Source organism: Culex quinquefasciatus, chromosome 2 (assembly GCF_015732765.1).
Source record: "Culex quinquefasciatus strain JHB chromosome 2, VPISU_Cqui_1.0_pri_paternal, whole genome shotgun sequence".
NCBI lineage: Eukaryota > Metazoa > Arthropoda > Insecta > Diptera > Culicidae > Culex > Culex quinquefasciatus.
This window is the reverse complement of record NC_051862.1, coordinates 39,091,283-39,109,888: the sequence shown is the minus strand read 5'-3', so window position 1 is coordinate 39,109,888 and position 18,606 is coordinate 39,091,283. Positions and strand designations below refer to the sequence as shown.

Sequence of the window (18,606 nt, the reverse complement as noted above, 5' to 3'; positions counted from 1 at the left end):
GTCAAAATTGTTGTTGTTCTGTTGTTCTGTTGTTCTGTTGTTCTGTTGTTCTGTTGTTCTGTTGTTCTGTTGTTCTGTTGTTCTATTGTTCTGTTGTTCTATTGTTCTGTTGTTCTGTTGTTCTATTGTTCTGTTGTTCTGTTGTTCTGTTGTTCTGTTGTTCTGTTGTTCTGTTGTTCTGTTGTTCTGTTGTTCTGTTGTTCTGTTGTTCTGTTGATCTGTTGTTCTGTTGTTATGTTGTTCTGTTGTTCTGTTGTTCTGTTGTTCTGTTGTTCTGTTGTTCTGTTGTTTTTGATTTTCATGTAGCTTAGTCTATAAATAGAATGCCCTTGATAGACACAAATAAATTTTCCAATCCCACGGTGAATTAAACTATGCATGAAGTAAAAAGCAACAGGACGGTATCGCTTGATCAGCAATAATTGACATTGATGCTCCTTGGGGACTTTCGAACGACAGCTCCGGGCCAGGACTGATTTATTGATGTGACATAAATCCCAGTGCATGCGGTTTCCAACGAGGAGGACCATAAAATATGATTCAAAGTTTGTTGAAGCTTTTGCTAGACAATTTTGAAATTGATTCTATCAAGCGATATTAACTAACTCTGCTGTCGATGATGAGCTTCTCTGTTTAGATTATCATCACCGGTCATCATCGAAGCCCACTATCGCCACTGGCCATTCATTAGTCAACCTGTGCGGTGGCCATCGGGGACGGCACACAAAAGCCACAGGTTGTGCCCCGAAAGGATGTTCCGGTCATTGTGGCCGGTTTGATTGATGTGTAAATAAGTAATATCCTCGCGTGGAGATTCGGGATGTGGTGAGGTCAACTATCAACTATCCGAGGATGCTTCCTGCATCCTGCGGTGAAGTTGGTTGGGATAATTACAGGTCATCTGTGGTTGGGTTTGGTCGACGGTAAGGGTTGAACGGGATATCTAATCAACTTGATGAATAAGAAGGTTGAAACATGATCTAAAAAGCTCTTGAACAAAATTACATTAGAAATTCCAGCAACTCGAAATTGCTAACAAATATCAGTTAACGAACATGCCTTCAAACAGCTTTAACCCAGTTTTGGGTTGGCCACAAACCATCGACAACCCATTAAAAAGCTCCATAAACTTTAGTGCTAGCAACTCTGGAAATCGATTCTATCCTCCTATTAGTCAGGAATAAACTTTATTGAAATTAATTTTTAAAATATTCAATATTCGATGAAAAAAAACTTCAGGACTGTTTTCAAAAACCCTTTAAAAATTTTACCAAAAAAAATACGTTTTTCTGTTAGAAAAGCCATCACAAATGTCTAACATTCCCGTAAATCGATTTTATTTGCCCATAAATTGCTTCCCGTATTGGAAAACGAAAAATAAATAGCAGCCCAAAAACGACTCCATTTTACTGGAACCTAAATTGTAAAACATCTGTTACCAATGCCTGTATATATCTTCTTCACTCGGGAAGAAAAACTGTGCACCCCGGCGTTACTTCCGGTGAACCAGTTGGGGGAAGTTAAAGGGGAAGCCAAAGGGCTTCTAAAACGAAACGAAAGGACATAATATTAACTTTTTTTTTGCTGCTGCTCTTTTTGGCAATCTGCCGCCTTTTGGAAGGAAGTTGGAAGTTCATGTATGAGTAAATGCTCTCCCCGACGACGTTGCACTCAGCTGAGGCCTTGGTGACCCTTGGCTTCCACTGTGATTTTATTCATTTTTAAAGTTTGATTTTTTTTAAGAAGAATAATGAGTCAGAAAGGAATAGTCTAAACATTTGCAAATAGCAATCTTAAAAAACTCAAACTTGAAATCAAACAAGAAATTTACATTCAAAGGTTAGCCCAAGAACGTCAACTCAACGTTTTCGGACGGGGACGAGACACAACGAACGAAAATGATATTATTGCTGAAGCAATAACTAGATAAAAGGGTTATGTAATGCACTTCCGCTCAAGCAAAGTAAATTCAGCTCGTTTGAAACTGGTTGCAAACCAGAACGGTCTTCGTTTTTCCGATATTGGTTTTCCCCATTAGTGTGATTACATGGACTTTTCACTATTCAGCAAGGAAAAATAAAAAAAAACAATTCCCTCAACAAATATCCATTATCTTCAAGAAACAGCTAAACTACGCAGAGTGAATTCTTAATTGCGTCTCTTTACCAGCTCCCGAGACACTGTCCCGGCCGTAACTTCAACCCCCATGAAGGGCGAACCATCGAGGCAAGTGTCTCGCAAATATCCCTCAACGTCACGTCAGCGCTGTTCATCTCAATTCATAGTTGGAAAATAAGAAGAAGAAGACAACTTCCTCCGAGGCCTGGTGACGCTAAAGTGGCGTTCGACGACGTCATTTTGTCACTTGGTCGACGGCTGGCAAGAGGCCCAAACTGTCGGGAGAAAATTTTGCCTCTCTAATAGGAATGGAGCGAAGAGGAACAATAATTTAAGGTGATGCGAAGGGAACGTGATGGAAAGGGCAGTACCTGGTGTACTGAAAATTAGATTGTGATGTGGAAGGTTTACTATCTTTTCCTGTCTAGGAAATTTATTTGTGCTTGAGTTGATGGAACGAAAGTGACAAGCTGTCAACATAAGTTCTGAAATTATTCAACCACAAAATTCGCAAAAAAAACAAATCTAGATTAGGTCGATGTAAATATTTGAGTTTGCAATAATTAATTTACATAAATACTATATTTTGAAGATATTTTTTGAGGAAAAATACTTTCTGCGGTACTGTACAATCAAATTTGAAAGAATGCTCAAAATATTGAAAGAATTGACTCAACTCAAACATGTTAAAAATGATTATAAATGCAAGGGAATGAACTTGAAATTGTTATCAGATAATTGCACTTAAATTTCCATAAACAATTTTAAGGTTTCTTGAAAAAACAAGTTGCCCCCTTATTTTTCGGACATATTGTTTAAGAAGTGAGGGACAGAAACTTTTGAAAATATTTTCAAAAGCCTTTAAAAAAAATTGTTTGTGCTTGTTTGAAAGAAGAATCACGTTTATTAAGTTTGCGGTAATTTTTTGTTATGTAAGCTTAACAAACAAAGTTATATGAACTTAAAAGTAAATGTTAAAATTAATATTAAAAAAATAAATTAAAGAAAATAGCAAATGTGAAACACAATGATCGGGGTTTGTGAAATATGCCTGATACCATTTAGGGTGCACAGCAACCAAAGAAGTTGTTGTCTTCTTATTCCAAAATTGACAAACTTACGGACCCAATCCTGCAACAATCAGATTGTAAAAATAGGCAAATTTTGTTGTAAATCGCTTAGTAGACAGTGCTTTAGGGGATGAATAAAAAATTATATCGATAGTTCCCTTAGTTTCGAAAATACTAAAATATCTGAAAAAATCTTCGTGCAAACGCTCTGGTTGATGTGCACCGAATAGAAAACAACACCCATTAATATCAAAAATGAAAATCAAAGCAAAATATTTAAGAAGAACTAAAGTTAGGAGTTGAAAATGATCATTTTTTCACGATTTGCAATATGAATATCTAACAACCCGGGCAGACGGTAATAACAAAATTAATAATATTTCAATAACAAATCCTGTTAAAATAACAAAAAGTGTTATTATTTTAACCTGAAGTTCAACTTCAAGAAGAAAAAATAATAACAGTTTCGGATAAAATAACAAAATTTGGTATTGAAGTGATATTATATTGAAAATGTTTAATAACACGCCAATAAGAGGAAATGTTATACATTTCAAAAACTCTCCTAATAACAAAATTTGTTATTCGTTCGGTATACTGACTTAGAAATAAAATTACCACAAATCGCACAAATGGAAAAGTGTCCATAACACAATCTGTTATTATTTTTTCTTTTGTTAAATATGTTTAGATCTTTGGGATAATTTTGACCAATTTCGTCGGGGTCATTATTTTGGCCATGAAATGGGGTCCTTAAGCTAAAATTATTCTAAAAAGTTGAAATTTTGGAAGTTGATTTTTTAAATTATTTGATATACCCCCTAAGGGACTTTGCTATAATTGGCTAGAACTATGGGATAATTTTGACCAATTTCGTCGGGGTCATTATTTTGGCCATGAAATGGGGTCCTTAAGCTAAAATTATTCTAAAAAGTTGAAATTTTGAAAGTTGATTTTTTTAATTATTTGATATACCCCCTAAGGGACTTTGTTAAAATTGGCTAGAACTATGGGATAATTTTTACCAATTTCGTCGGGGTCATTATTTTGGCCATGAAATGGGGTCCTTAAGCTAAAATTATTCTAAAAAGTTGAAATTTTGAAAGTTGATTTTTTTAATTATTTGATATACCCCCTAAGGGACTTTGTTAAAATTGGCTAGAACTATGGGATAATTTTTACCAATTTCGTCGGGATCATTATTTTGGTCATGAAATGGGGTCCTTAAGCTAAAATTATTCTAAAAAGTTGAAATTTTGAAATTTGATTTTTTTAATTATTTGATATACCCCCTAAAGGACTTAGTTTAAAATGGTTAGAACTATGGGATAATTTTGACCAATTTCGTCAGGGTCATTATTTTGGCCATGAAATGGGGTCCTTAAGCTAAAATTATTCTAAAAAGTTGAAATTTTGAAATTTGATTTTTTTAATTATTTGATATACCCCCTAAAGGACTTAGTTAAAATGGTTAGAACTATGGGATAATTTTGACCAATTTCGTCAGGGTCATTATTTTGGCCATGAAATGAGGTCCTTAAGCTAAAATTATTCTAAAAAGTTGAAATTTTGAAAGTTGATTTTTTAATTATTTGATATACCCCCTAAGGGATTTTACTAAAATTGGCTAGAACTATGAAATAATTTTGACCAATTTCATCGGGGTCATTATTTTGGCCATGAAATGGAGTTTCAAGCTAAAATTAATCCGATAAATTAACTTTTGAGAGTTCTTTTTTTATTTTGTTATATTCCCTAACGGAATTGATTTATTTATTGAGAATTTTTGAAGTGTGAATAACAAAAACTGTTATTATTTTCACAGAGCCAGGAAGTCGGAGCTGACGTTGAAGTTCGAGCTGGAGTGTGACCTCGGAGACTGCATCGGATTCATCTAATTTTCAGCAACTTTTACTTGGAGTCGGAATCTGTGAAGTCGGGTATTTTTGGAGAGCTAAAGTCGTCGTTGACGTCATATCCTGCATCCAGAGTCGGAGTTGTCTTCAAAGTATGGATTTAAAGTCGCTTGAGGTACCCGACTCTGCAGCCCTGACTAGTACAGAGGAGTTATGGCAACTGCAGGTTTATTTGCAAATAACAAATAAACCAAAACAATAACTTTTTTTGTTATGGAGACATACCAGTTCAATAACATTTTTTGTTATTATGCTGCTCCACCTCTCCGCACAAAATAACAAATCTTGTTATTCCTTCATGATTCCTTCTGTGTTATTGGTTTGTTATTGCAATAACAACATAATAACAGTTTAAGTTATTCTTCGAACAAATCTTTGTTATTGATTTTTGTTATTTTAACAACTAATCCGATCATCCCAATAACATATTTCGATCTTCTCACAATATCAAAAACTGACCTTCCCAAGTTATTTCCGTCTGCTCGGGAAAGCCAAATGTTTAACAAATTTTCATGATATTATAGCATTTTTAAAATTACTTAAATATTTATTAACAACATTGCGTGATTTTTGTTTGTGGTCTAGAATTTTCATCAATTGTTATCTAGGTGCAGAAAAAGTGAAATTGTGTATGTATTTTCACAGCATATAAGTTATTTGTATAAATAATATTTTTTTACAAAATATTAGTTTTATATTAATATTTATCATTAATTTGCATAGATTATCACAGCGATAATAAAAGTTTTTTTTAAGGCCATTACAAATATGTTTTTTTGTATTGAAACATTATATTTTATAGGTATTTAATTAAACAAAACATGTAAAATTAGCGTGATTTGAAGCATTTTTTACAAATAAATATTTAAAGATTGTTACAGAAATACATCTTTAAGACTAAATGCATTTTTCATAATTTCAATGTGAATATTTGAAATTTTTTAAATTATTCTTCAAAACTTTTGAAAATAGATAAGAATTTGTAATGTATCTGTATCCAAATTTGAAAAAAATTTGAATATTTAAATGTTAAAAATAAACATTAAGAAAATAATTTTAAATTTCACATTTATTGAACTTTGTTAAATATATAAAAAAATAAATTTCAGAAAAAAACATTTAGTTTTTTATTCTTTAAGGTTTTCATTGAAACTTTCAACGTCTTTTTAATCTCTGCAAATAAAAAAAAATAGAATTCAGCTTTCAAAATATTTCCGCCCACGGCTTGATTCTGGGCTACCTTAAGAAGAAAAAATAATCATCGCTACTATCAAATAAATCTTACAGGAAATTTTCTCAGCATTTCAATGCTTCTTAAAGAGAAATGTTTCATCGAGAAATTCCTGAGATTTTATTTTTTTAGTTTTTTTTTGTTTGAAATTCCTTGATTATGAACCTTGATGTTTTAAATTCCTTGATTATTTATTGATAACTATTTTGCATCATTAGTTTGTCCATATAATTTTCCATACAAATTTGGCAGCTGTCCATACAAAAATCATGTATAAAAATTCAAAAATCAGTATCTTTCGAAGCTATTTTTGATCGATTTGGTGTCTTCGGCAAAGTTGTAGGACTACACTGGAAAAAAAATGTTACACGGTAAAAAAAAATTGGTGATTTTTAATTTAACTTTTTGCCACTAAAACTTGATTTGCAAAAAACACTATTTTTAATTTTTTTTTCATTTTTTGATATGTTTTATAGGACATCAAATGCCAACTTTTCAGAAATTTCCAGGTTGTGCAAAAAATCTTTGACCGAGTTTTGAATTTTTTAATCAATACTGATTTTTTCAAAAAATAGAAATATCGGTCGCAATATTTTTCAACTTCATTTTTCGATGAAAAATCAAATTTGCAATCAAAAACTACTTTAGTGAAATTTTGATAAAGTGCACCGTTTGCATGGCAATATCTCAGCAACTAAGGGTCGTATCAACAAAGTTCAAAAAAGCAAAATATTTTCTGAGCTTTCAAAAATATTTTTTTCAGAAGTTGGCAAACTTGTGCACCAATTTTAAAAAATGAAAAACTGCGACTATTTTCAAAAAAGTCACCTAAAAATGGCTATAACTTTTTTTTATTATTATTATTATAGAGACTTTACACCATTGTGCATTCATCTCTTCAAGGTGGATAGTGAAAGAGGAAAGATTACAGAGTTTAAAATCACTTCAATAATTATTACCATGCCTTTTTTCTAACGATTTCTGTCTATGTTTCAAATATTTAGCGGAATATTTAAAGAGTAAATTATCAAGTTCTTCAAGTTTATCTTCGTCCTCTTCTTCCAGGGATTTAGAAGTTATCTCACAACATTTTTTCTTATAATATTTTGCCTTTATGACATCTTCATCTTCTTCATCTGTTTCTTCTGCAGCCATCTCTCTTCGTTTTTTTGTTAGTTCGTCTTCCGCGTCCAAATATGCCTGTAAGCGCTTTCGGCGGCGGGTGTGCTTAGAAAGCACGGTCTCGAATCCATCGTTGTCTTCTTCGTCAATTTCACTTGTTTCCATTGCATTTTGTTCTGGTTTACTGTTGTTGCTTTTACTGCTGCTGCTGCTTGGCTCGGGTTCAATCGGTTGTGTACTGCTTTTTTGGTTCACCTTTTTACTCGAATCCGCATATTTTTTGTTCTTTGCTTTGAGTTTGCAAAGCGATTTTTTGCCTATAATCGTCACTGTTGCAGCAGCATTGTTTACAGTGATTGATTTCGGCATTGGCTGTTTCAGCAACATCCGCAGGGTCCGAACTCCATTTGAGATCCCTGGGAAGAAGTTAATCCAGCGGTCGTTGGTGATGGTCAAAACTTCGCCGTATTTACTCATCACTTTGACTACGTCATCATTGCTTATGCCTAGAGGTAGGTCAAGCACACGAACTTCCGTAGCGTTGTTGTCCAAGTAAATCGGGATTTTGCAACCCTGATATACCAGAGGTTTGTCGATGATGGACGAGGCCATTGCTGAGTCGGCGAACTGCAACACGGCTATTTTTCTTCTATTGCATAATTGCAATGCTCGCAAGTTTTCTTGGTTTACTTGAAGGTCTGCGAGAAATTTTTTTACAAGCTTTGGGCTTGGTTGGTTTTGGAGTTGACAAAAATCCAGAACCACACTGTTTTTGTCTACGGTGCACATTTTGAAAAGCGGCGACGCGCACACAAACTGCGGACTGGCGTTGAGAATGCGACTTGTATGGTCGGCGGTTACTTTGCAACTGGGCTATAACTTGAAAGCGGTGCACTTTATCAAAATTTCACTAAAGTACTTATTGATTGCAAATTTGATTTTACATCGAAAAATTATGTACCAAAAAAGTTTCAACCGGATTAAAAAATACAAAAAATTAAAATTGTAGGAAAAAGACCGATTTCGTAGAAAATTGCTCTTATGTAATATTTATGCACAAAGTAAAGTCATAAGTCGCATGCAAATATATTTTTGACAAGAATAAATAGATTATTATATAATGATGATTGTGTTCACAAATTAACTGTCTGCGCTGATTTAGCTTAAATTTAGCTGATACAATCGATCTTTTTACAGGTTTGAGATTGAAAAAGTTTGTTCTAGAAAACACGTCGTACGCTGCTTGTAAAAATTTTAAGGAATAATTAAATCAATTTCATATTATGAAAATCAATTTTGAAATTTACGACATGGAATTTTATTTTTTTTTGTAATGTTTAAAATTCAAAAAAGCTTTTTTTCTTGCTTATGTCATTTAGCACCATTTCGACGTGATCGTGCAATCTTGCCGCACGTCGCTTTTTGACGTTCCGAAAAAAAACGCGTTTTAATTATTGACCTTGTTTTGTTTTGCTGAACGTTCTGTGCATTGTTCCGAAGTGTGGTTGAATTTGACTGCCGGAGTCCCAAGTTACAATTAAAAATGTTTACAAAAGTTGAGCATGTACGTGTGTCAGACGCGTTCCGACTAACATCCCTTTGGCAAGTTGTGGCACTTGCAGCAATTTTCAGGGAAGAGCATGATCAGATCAAAACTTCTTTCTTATGAAGATTTACTCCAAAGAACGAGTTTTTCCGGTTTTTGTTGAATATCTCAGGATTGATTGATCTGTGAAGGTTAATCATTAAGTAATTACTATTGAAAAAATCTGGAGTTTCGTTGTTGTTATTTTCCATTGATTGACAATTGAACTGCAATAAAAAACTATTTTCTTTACTATCCTCTTCTTATTGATAAACCATAAATTAAACTATATGAATATTTTTCCGATGAAAACAAAATCGTATGAGAACAATATTTTCCCCAAAATTTCACTTTCCCTACTCCCAGGAAAAGTTCAACTCTGTGACAAACATCTGAACCTGACAGTGCTGCCATCGGCAGAACACACCCACACACAAACACAGGAGGCAGTGCCAGGCCCCACGCCAAGTTTGTTTGTTACGATACAATGAACTAAAAATGATTCCCTCCAAGTGTGACAAGTACCTCTCGAGAGGGAGGAAGAAGAAGAGGAGGAAGCTTCTTCCAACCGGGGGAGGACAAAAACGAAGAATCAAGAGACTGCTGCTGCTGCGATGGAAAAGAACAACCTCCGCTGTCTGTCTGTGTGCGCTTGTATTTGTGTGCGTTGGAAATGTTTCTGGTTCATGTTTGTGTGTGTGTGTGTTGTATAGTTTATCGCCTGGGGTGCGTTTTGCTTGTCGCTTTTCAACTCCATTTAAAAAGTTGGTGCTCATTTATGTGTTCGTTTTGCGAGGAGATGACAAGAAGTCGTGTGCTGTGCTGTCTGTTTGTATGTGTAAGGCCACCTACTGTCAATTTATGTCACTTGATTGTGAATAGCGAACAAGTGAGTCGACTATCCGACTTGTTAATGGTACCGGGGGCTTGCTATGTAGGTTTGCTGTTTGTAAATGACTTTTGTAAAAAAAATTTGAATAAAAAAATTACGTAGTTTTTTTTAACTTTGCAGAGTTATACGAAGTTTGCATATTTTTCCGAATTATTACAATCTGAATTATTATTGTTAAAAAGAAAAGAAAATTTAAGCATCAATAAAAACAACTTAGAGCTTGTAAATATTCTTGAAATAATTTTTACCTATCTTAACTCAGTGTTCCCAGCATTCCAATAGAGAGATAATTTACATTTCCAAGCGAACACTCTCCGCGGTGGAATCGCTGTTTGCAGTTTCACTTTGACGACTACGACTATGGGGGAGTGGCTCATTATGAGGCAAAGTAAATATTACCACCCTTTCATCACCCACCCCCACAATTTCCCTCCCAAAATAACACCCCATCTACCAGCTAAAGGGTTCGGTGGCACTCTAGTCGGGGGGAGGGTGAGTCGTTTTGGCTCGGTTGGCTTTAACGAACCACCATCAAACTGTGCCCACGTGGCAACGTGTGCGTGTTTGTGTTTGCCGGTTCAAGTGTTGTCATTTTCTCGTTAAGGAGCGCAAACAAGGATAAATTGAGCCGTTTTGGGAGCAGCAGTTGTGAAACTGCGCGAGGTTGGTGGTTTCCGCGAGTAATTTCCACCCTTGTTGCAATTGAATGGAAATGATTAATTGGGTGGAAATTAGTGGTTGGTAGTGATTTCACGGCTGGCAATTGTGGAGAGAGGTAAATCTATTATTTCTACCGTAAGCAAAATCCCTTACAAATAAATCTCCTGGTCTGTCTCGGAAAGATTGACCTACTTTCCACCATACAACAAACCAAATATAGAAAAACTTTTCCATCACTTCCAGTGAATTTTTGCTCCCTTCCGTGAAAACAGCATCCGTCTCCCTCAACGTCAATCAATAAGTGCCAGACAGAGTTGTTCGGAGCGCTTCTTGTGGAGGAAGCTGCCCGCATGTGCTGTCCTACCCTATTTGCGCCACCATAACGCACCCACTCACGTATGCTTGCCACCCCCCACTCCGTGCAAAAGTTCGTCCTTGGGACGCAAAACAGGAAGCCACTTCCGTCGTGAGCTGTGCTTTTTTTCCTGGTTGAAGAGCAAGGTGTTATGAAAAACTGTTTGCACGAAAAGAACTACATAATATTCTTTAAATATTATTTGAAACAAAAATAAAAGATAATTCAGCAATTCTATTTGAAAGGGGCCCAAAGCGAAAAAAAAAATTCCGATCAGACTCAACATTTTTTGGGGGTTCCTTTGCCAAAATAATTAAACCCGTATTTTTTATTTGTTTGGTCATTAGGGTACACCGTACTAGCGTGGTCCCAAAAGTGGCCATTTTCGTCAATTTTCGCAAAAACCACATTTTTCAAAAAATCATAACTCCGCTCCATTTCAACCGATTTTAGCTGACTTAGATGCAAATGAAAGGTGGCTAGTTGGAGAAAAGAAAACACTGACCAAACATTTTAAAAAGTCGTATGAAAACTACAAATGGCATTTTGACCGTGTCTGGACCAAAGAGCCTATGTCTGAAAATATTTTTATCGGATTCCTCGGAAAATTTTACGTAAAATTCTCAAAAACTGTAGGTGTTCATTGACAGAATTCCGAGATATGATTTTTTGAAAAAAAAAAATCGAGGTTTTCGGCGCGCCACGCGTCAAATAAAGGCAATTGAAGAAAACGAGAAAAAATCAACTTTTTTCACTAAAAATTGCGATAACTTTAAAATTTGTTTAGGTACCAAAAATTTCGTATTTAAAAGACGCATTTTTTTCGGTTTGTCCCCTTTCCATATGGAATTGCTGAATAAAAACAAAAATAATGAAACATATTAAAATAAAAATTTATCCTTTCAATGACCACCACTCAAAAAAACAACTAAAAACAGCTTTTAAACTATTTTTAGATTGAATTTGAATCATTAAAAATTGAAATGTCAATATAAATAATAACACAGAATATAAAAATTTTTATGCATCTTTCAAAACGACTCTTCGATCAGTTTAAAATGAGAAATAAAACATTTCAGAAAAGATCGACTATTTGTAAAGTAAATATTTTTGTTAATAGTACAGAAAATGCAGAAAAAGCTTTGATATTCGAACCAAAATTTGAGGAAATATGTTCAGTTAAAAGTGATTGGTACCTAAGTGAAACTAAGATAAACGCATTTTTATCAAAGGCAATTTCATAAAAAAAGTAAAATCATTTGTTTAAAAAGTGAGCAAATAGCAAATTGGATGGAAAACCCACGGAATCTTTAATCTGCCAAATATATATATAAAACACCTCAATAAGTTGTTCGATAAAACAAAGTTGAAATAAGCTTAATTTTAGGATTTTCCCATCTTTTTGAAAATTAACTTTTATACTATTATACCATTATAGCCTTTATTTGAAAAACGGTAAAATTTTTATCAAGGGTAAAATTTTCTAAAGCGTATTACTTTCTTTTTCTATAAATTTATATACCTTTTTTTTAAGCTCGCAAAATTGTATGAAAGTTCGTATGAAAAAAAAAAAACTCAAAATAGTTTTTTTTTGGCTTTTGGATAGCATGGACAAAAGTTTTTATCGAATAAAATAAGGCTGGTATAAATTTTATTATTGGTTTTGTTCCTTGTCTCAAGATAGAAGGAGGTCAAAAAAATTAGTTTCAACCCTTATTCTAAAATTTTTGAAACAAAATGCATCACAAAATACATTAGAAATGATTGTAGTTGTTCTACTTTCGAAAATATGCAAACAATAAACAATGAGTTTATCAATTTATTTTCATTTTCATTAACTTTTCGATTTGTTTCGATCTTTGATTCCAAAATTCAAAATTTATTTAAATAAAGATAACAAAGTCTTTATGTTTATTTATGAACAAATTTGTTTTAAAATACACAAATAAGCATTAAATAACGTATTCTGAATTATTTACAATCGATTTTTCGAGTTTTTCAAATGAAAATTTCAATTTAAGAATTGGTTGACCACTCATTTAACGGTGCACATCAACCAGAGCTTCGGCACCCAGATTTTTGTTACAGACATTTTGATATCTTCTAAACTACGGGTACTATCAACATATTTTTTCATTCATCCCCTAAAGTACTATCCACAAAGTAATTTGAAACAAAGTTTGACTAATTCTACAATCCCATTGTTGCAGGATTGGGTCCGTAAGTTTGACAATTTTGGAATAAGAAGACAACAACTTCCTTCGTTGCTGTGTACCCTTAAGGGTGCACAGCAACGAAGGAAGTTGTTGTCTTCTTATACCAAAATTGTCAAACTTACGGACCCAATCCTGCAACTACGGAATTGTAAAATTAATGAAACTTTGCTGTAAATCACTTGGTGGACAGTACTTTAGGGGATGAATAAAAAAATATTTCGAAAGTACCCGTAGTTTTGAAGATTCTAAAATGTCTGTAACAAAAATCTGGGTGCAAAAGCTCTGGTTGATGTGCACCGTTAAGAGAAAATTTTTAGGACAAAAATTTGAACTAGATTTAAACAGGCCTAATTAAAAAAAATAATATCAGCCGGAAACTCAGAGTATGTTTTTCTTTTGTTTAATGAAATTGCTGGTATCAACCAAATTTGATGCTAATAAAAACTAGAAAATGATTATTCTTAATAATTTTTTTTTTACAAAAAAAGCACCCCTCTTTTACTGACAGAGAGGGCATTTTTCGTATTTTTTTTTTAAAGCATCTTATTTTTAAACCGCCACATTTTTGTAAAACAAAATTTAAAAACAACCATCCATCACTGTTTTGAAGATTTTTTTTATCTATAGAATTATATTTTAGTGTTTTTGTAGAATTGAAAAATGATTGTTTATAATTCTTGAGTTATCGAATTTCTAGGTCATTGCTAAATTTATCTGCTCGGTGAAATATTATGCTACAAGTCAAATTATTTCATGAGACAGGCAGGAATCCATATTTCTGCTAAAAATGCAACGAACGATGAGAAAATGCTACTTAAAACAATGGATAAAAATATTTTTTTTTCGTGGCTTTTAATTAACAAGTCTACAAGCAAAGTAAGGTTACAAAGCGTTTAATTTGAAATAATTTTCAAATAGAGTTTTATCTATTCAAATTCATTATTTCTAATTTGTTATAAAAGCGTATGTTTTTTTTATATTTTGTATTTTTTTTCACTTTTTTGCCGAAATAACAATTACTAGTCAACAACTTTAGAAAATGTTGCCAAAAAACCTAGTGATATCCACAAAGTATTAATCTATTTTTTTACATTTGATTTATGGCAACATTAAACAGCATACAATTCTAGCACAATAATTAAAGATTGTTCAATGTTATACAACTTTATTCACTCATTTTCAAATATTAAATCATCCCGAGCTTGCCGAACTCGAGTTCGCCGGATGATAAAGTTCCGGATTGCTGGTTTGGCACACGTTCGGGGGCAGCCATCCTTGGACGAGCGATTTGATCCAATCTGCCAGCTGGGCCGACCCTTGCGGAGATGGAAGCTGCGAGCAGAACCACTGCAACGAAAACGGCCAGTACGGGTTGGTTGAGGAGTCCGCAGATGCCCCGCCGATGGCAGCCAGCGCCATAATAACTACTACCGACAAAGTGAGGAACCTCATGGCTAGGGTTGTGACTACAGTTGGGAAGTGCATCGATGGTGACGGGCTTAAATAGTTGAGTTTAGAATAAATGAATAATTTGTTGACCAACTGTGCAAAGTCTGCGAATTTATTTCGCAATTCGGTTCGATACGTCGATTTCTACAAAGTTGCCTCAATTAGTATTTATTTCTGTAGAATATTCATACAACGATCGATTGCAAAAGCTAATTTCCACCTGCTATCCAAAAAATGAGACACATGCCAACCCTTTCTCGTACTAGTGTGACATCCATTTCTTGCATGTCGAACAAATTGGCTAGGACGCAACGAGCAGCGTAGGAAAAGCGCATTCGGAAGGGGACATTAGCCCACAAACCCAGTTCAAGGAAACTCGTGGTGCCAAACTGTCAACAGACCCTCGAAAAAAAAGAAAACAAAAGCCAAAAGCTCATATAAATATAAAATGAACATGTCACCAGAATCAACTTCCCACTCCACCCAATTCCGAAGAAATGCTGCCATATGTGTGTGATTTGTTTTCACTGAGAAAAATATAAATTTGATAAACTAATGCTTTTAAGTGTAATCAACCCAGAAATTAACAAAAAAATAATTTAAGTCGAAAATTTCATAAATTCAGTTGAAACAAAAAAAAAAACTAAAAACTAAATTAATGCTCAGTGTACATTTCCCTCAACTATAGTTCATGACAAGAATAAGTCCATTTTAAAAACAGCACGACAATTGTAACACATGTCAGATAATGGCATGCAATATTTGTGATATGAGCTGAGAACAGGTCTAGCTCAAATCAACACGTTGGAAACGTAACACAAATGAAACTTGAATATGCCCTGTCAAATGCGATAATGAGTTGCACTAAATTTGTGGTAGCCGGGTTGGCACTTATAGCTGATTGTGATTTTCACTGTAGTTTTAATACTGAAAGGTTGTTTCAAGCTCAAGGTAATCGGGTTGTAGGACTTTTTGATGATTTGTCTTTTTGAAAACTTTTTGGAATGATTTTCAATAGCAATAAAGATAGTTCTATCGTTAATTCGATAATTCTATTGGCGATAATCTAATCGTCGATTATGGACGATAACATTTTTTTTAATCTTTCTTAAATCAACTTAATTCAACCATATCATATTAAATTTTCAATGCTTTCACTTAGATTTTTTTTTTTAAATCTAGTAAGTTTCAAAGCATAAATATCTACCTTGAAAGTACTCTAATTTTCATAATAAGCAATATGGGTATCAAACAAAGCGAAATTTTGTATGCCTTTTCACTTAATTAAAGGTTTTATTGGTTTAATACTTAAATTTTCACAAAATACTGTATTTTTTTTAAATACTGATTTTTTTAAATTTGCAATATGGTTATCAAACGACTCAAAATTGTGTATGAAGCATACACAATTTGGAAGTATGTATGAAGCATGCAACCTTTGATTTAATACTCATATTGCAAATTTTGAAAATTTGAAATATCAAAAATCAAATTATTCGCTCTACAGCAGCTATTCTCAACGGGGGTACCGGGCCTACTTGATTTACATGGTAGGGGGTACCAGCGTAGAAGAAGGTTGAGAATCGCTGCTCTACAGCATTGCCTTGGCGTTCTCGATTGCGAGATTCCTACTCGAAACTAGGTGTTCGAAGGCTTGATTGTTGAGGCAATTGCAAACCTCTATTTCCACCTTAGCTTCCAACCACCCCGGGATTCGAACTGACGACCTTTGGATTGTGAGTCCAACTGCCTACCAGCGACTCCACCGAGGCAGGACCCAGGGAGACGACTCCTGCACCTGGACTGAGCTAACGACCTAATTTTTTTTTTAGGTTAGTCCGGGGCCAAAATTTACTTCCCGTCCGACGGAAGGCGTGATCAGACAAATCTCGTCTCGAAAAATGCCACCGGGACCGTCTGGGATCGAACCCAGGCCGACTGGGTGAGAGGCAATCACGCTTACCCCTACACCACGGTCCCGGCTGAAAATTTGAGTATTTTTGATTAACATATTGCAAATTATGAAAATTGTAGTGCTTTCGAAAAAATATGGTATTTTGTGAAAATTTTAGTATTTTACAAAAAAAAACTTTAATAAAGTGGAAAAAACATAAAAATTTCGCTTCGTTTGATACCCATATTGCAAATTATGAAAATTGGAGTATTTTAGAAAAATACGATACTTTGTGAAAATTTTAGTATTTTTCAAAAATACTTTAACAAAATGAAAAAAACATACAAAATTTCGCTTCGTTTGATTGCCATATTACAAATTATGAAAATTGTAGTGCTTTCGAAAAAATACGTTATTTTGTGAAAATTTTAGTATCTTACAAAAAAACTTTAATAAAGTGGAAAAAACATAAAAATTTCGCTTCGTTTGATACCCATATTGCAAATTATGAAAATTTGAGTATTTTCGAAAAAATACGATATTTTGTAAAAATTTTAGTATTTTTATACTACTTTAACAAAGTGAAAAACATACAAAATTTCGTTTCGTTCGATTACCATATTGCAAATCATGAAAATTGCAGTGTTTTCGAAAAAATACGGTTCATGTGAACAATTTTGAGTACTTTTTTATACTTTGAATCTTTAAAAAATGAGTTATTGTTCATCATCGGCGATAAAATTATCGCCGATAGAATTATCGAAATAACGATAACCATTATTGTTATCGTCTTTCGATAATATTATCGATTGACAACCATGCTTCAAACATTATTTTTAGAATATTGAAGCAAAAACTGCAATAGTTATTTTATTTGTCTCCTGATTTTATTTTTGGGAAATAATTGAGGGGAGACAGGAAGACAAATGCCGGGTCCGGTGGTTTAGTGGTTAGCGTGGTAGCCTCTAAACCCCAGTATGGCCTGGGTTCAATCCCAGACGGACCCGGTGGCATTTTTCGTGACGAGATTTGCCTGACCACGCCTTCTATCGGATGGGGAAGTAAAACGTCGGTCCATTTGCGTAAAAGAGGTTATGAGTGACTCTCCACACATAACCTTCGGACGCCTAGAAATGAGCAGAAACTTGCAACAGAGACCACAAAAGACCCGGGGGTCGTTAAAGTGGATTACTTTGCTTTTGGAAGACAAATGATTGGAATTTCAATTGTTTATTGAAAACTTGAATAACTCGAGTAGTCGTAGCTTAGTCTAGAATCAAAATATTATTTTGCTAACTGCGAATCGATAGTACAGTTATCATATTATTTGATATTTTCAGAAAAAAAATTCACTTATTTGCGGCCTATAACTAAAGTAACAACGAAGTTAAACATTTATGTTAATGAAATAAAACAAAAAGGTTATTTCTAAACATGTTTCAAGCAAAACGATTCTCCCTCTCCAACCCCAAATCAATAAATTAAATTACGTGCTCCACGAGCCGTTACGTCCCAAAAAACCAAAACGTGTCGAAAAAAAAAGAAATCCCTTCCCCACCCACAAAAACCAGCAATCATTTCCAATTGCATCACCGTGACCGCGCGCGCGGTTCGGCGATCGTGTCGAAATTGCGTAATGTACACAGGCCAATACCGACGCCCAGCCACTCCGCCTCCACCTCAAATTGATATTGATTTTTCCATAAATATTGCATTTTATACTGGATTTTTTATTTTTTTATTCTCTCCCATCTTTTTGCTTTTCCACGCTCATTGTTTTTATTTTTCCATTACAGCGAGCCATCAATTTCGAAGCACTCATCCGTCCACGTGCACAGGTGCACTTACACAAATACTCACACAAACTGTTTAGGGAGAAGTGGGGTGACACCCCATAAGAGTGGAGTCACAAGTAAGGTGGTGCCATAATGTGAGCACATATGCCACGACACGTAATTATGCTTCGAAGGGTGGTTCGTTTTTGTTTTCATTCAACACCCTTCCTCCCTCTCCACCAGGTTGTTTCAAGGGGTTGTTTGTCTTTTATCCAGCTCCACTTTCCTCTTGGTTTGACATAAAAGAACACAAAAGGAAAAAA

General features: G+C 34.2%; 1 protein-coding gene and 1 pseudogene across 14 annotated transcripts in view; both read right to left on the bottom strand.

The window, feature by feature from the left end:
- The window catches only part of LOC6045974 (whirlin), a 193,500-nt gene that overhangs the window by 157,432 nt on the left and 17,462 nt on the right, over window positions 1-18,606 (bottom strand). The window lies entirely within an intron of this gene.
- Window positions 14,309-14,617, bottom strand: LOC6037863 (annotated as a pseudogene).